Consider the following 2,887-nt stretch of genomic DNA (forward strand, 5'->3'; position numbering starts at 1 on the left):
TATTTGGCACAACACAATTTGCATACTTCCACAACAGAATTCCTATACTTATTATTGATTCATGATGAGGAGAAAGTTATTTTCATATTCAGCGCTTTTCCTTACATAAACTCAAGTTATCTTTAAAAGTTTTTACTATTTTGTTAAAATATCAAGAATACCAAAAAGATTTGAATATTACTTACTGTGAAAATATCTATAAGTTTAAGTAATTGTCTTTCTAAATAGAGAGTTTGTTGTTCAATAATACATATTGCTAATTTTCCCTGTGGGTTTGATATTCAGGTCTTAATAAAAAAGTCTTATATTACGTGATAACGATTTGTGTACTTGCATAGTATTCTAATATATATATATATATATTTAAAAGTTAAATTCTTATTTTTTGTAGGATCAGGTTTTTGGTTCTGTTGCAAAGTAAGGAAATATAAGTGAAAAATATCATCAAAGACATTGTTATACTGTTGCATATAAATATTAACGGGATCAATATGTTACCAACTCAGCGACACTAGCCTATATATATATATTTTTTGTGCTTGGGTTGCTTCTTTTATTGTTATGCATGTGATTCGTCAATTTTGTCATTTTTGGTGTGTGGGTTGTCTAGGAATCATGTGTATAATTTAGGCTCTTTAAGGACCCTTTATAATTTTCCTACAATATCCTAATAATAAAAGATTAAAATTAGTCAAAATTTTTTGACTAAAATATTTCAAGATTTTAAAATTTGCACTAACTTTTCTGCATGGTCTTCAATAGATTTTAAAACGGTTCGCATGCATGGTTATACACCCCATCATACTTAATAGGGCATCCATACTTATGATTATGGTAGATAATTGTATCATATTTTTATGACAAGAGGAGAAGGCCCCGTGCTTCTTCAACATGACTTGCATAACATAGATTTCTACTTAAGTGGTTGTTTAGTACGATTAGGGTGTTAGAGGCTTCCCTAACCAAGACGAGGAGTAAGTCCTTTATTGAGAGTGTTTTCAGCTTTATAATCAGATGTCTCTTTTCTTTTCCTTCTGGTGGCATCTTCACCTTGCATTTCTCAAGTGTAAGTTCTATCTCTATGAGCTCTGTTATTATAGGTTATAGGACATAGAGTTTCCTTTTTTGGAACTTAGGGGTACTAAGTTCTCCTTGGACGACACAATTCATGGATTGCTAATAAGGTGTCTCGGGTTGTGTTGGGATGACAGATCCATAGTATCCTGACCCAGCTATATCTACCCCTTTAGGATCACGCTACCCTTCTTTTGTTGAGCCTTTTGAGCCTTGTCATCCTTTGTGACTTCGTTGATGTCTTCTTGACTAACCTTATTGTCAAATTGCAAGCCACCTATTTGGGATACAGTGATTCACCCTCTACCATTACAACCTGGTGAGCTTTGAACCATAAGGATGTTCCTGCCAAGTCAACTGGTTATTTCTTTTTCTTAACCTCGCTTATTGGCATGTCGTGCACACACTTGTGGATTTGAGGGACTCATTGTCTCCTATGTGGCACAGTACAGGCCCTCGAGGCCGTACAATGCTCCTGGCTGAAATAATCATCCTTTAGGTGACACATTTACCGGTTAATACAATAATGTAAGCAAGAATCCATTTATTGAGCGTATTCTTTGGTATCCCCCAAGATGTAATTAACCAAAAGGAAATATCCTTTTAGGAGAGACCTTGACCTCAACATAAAAAAATATTCTTTTTGGTTCTCTGGTTATGGTTAGTTTATGTAGAGATTTTTTTCATGGATACGATATTTTGTGTTACTTTGATTTAATATTGTTTGGATGTATACTCTCAACTCCTCGCATGAGGATTACCTATAGATAAGCCTTCCATATTCCTTTTTAAATTGTTTGTTTATTTGTTGTTGTATATCCTTCCTTTTAATTTCTCTCATCTTTGAATTATTTGTATGATTTGAAAGGGAGATTTATTAGAATAAGGGAGTAATACAATGATATTTAAATAAACAAGTTGTTGACTTAGTATTCACTTAAAAAAAACAAAAAATAAATTTGTGACTCCATTGGGGATGAGCCTCTCTCTCTCTCCATATTTAGAGTCTTGCTTATGTTATCGTGACTTGATATCTCTCCCTGAGGTTCCACTTGCCCCCAGATTATGTAGGAAGGCCTGGAGGATTAGGAATAAATTATTGGGGTCTTGGCATCAAGCCTAACAATAGGTTTCTAAACATGTTCTGATTTCAGCTCAGGAGTCTCTAACATCTCAGACTGAGAAGCATCTGTCATTGTCCTAACCGAGAAAATTAGAATGGTTTTCCATATTCAAGATGCAGGTCACTTCAATCCTGTAGTCCATATTCATGCTACTGCCATGAGTCCTTCAACCAAGGAGATTGTAGGAGCAACCTCCACTTTATTAGGGCAAGGTCCCACAAGTTTGAAGATCATCCCAACCTCTATTCTTCTGAGTTTCTCAGCAGTTTTGCCTACCACTAAACTGGGTAGGAGGGCCCAAAGGAATATGAACAGATTATTGTGATGTCAATTATAAAATTAGCCACAATTCTCTTCACCTATAGAGATTCCAATTTAGGAGAAATCTCATACTCTCTTGGTTGAGAATCGTCATGTTGAGCTATCTGGTTGTGTGGATTACTTTCTGGTCAGAGTTACTATGAGGTTTTTCTCTCATAGGATGCATATTGCTTTGAGCCTAAAGTTCATGTTGATGCTAATACAAGTCCTTTGATTAATTAGGTCGTTGGAGCAGTTTCATCTTTTAGAGAAAAGGGCCCAACTGGTTTAACTGTTGACCTGACTCTTTTTGTTTCAATTTCTTCTGAGGTTGAGCGTTCCCATAAACTGGTTAGAAGAGTCCGGAGGACTAGCAATAGATTGTTGTG

The sequence above is a fragment of the Phalaenopsis equestris genome, unplaced genomic scaffold, assembly GCF_001263595.1.
Source record: "Phalaenopsis equestris unplaced genomic scaffold, ASM126359v1 Scaffold000268, whole genome shotgun sequence".
Lineage (NCBI taxonomy): Eukaryota > Viridiplantae > Streptophyta > Magnoliopsida > Asparagales > Orchidaceae > Phalaenopsis > Phalaenopsis equestris.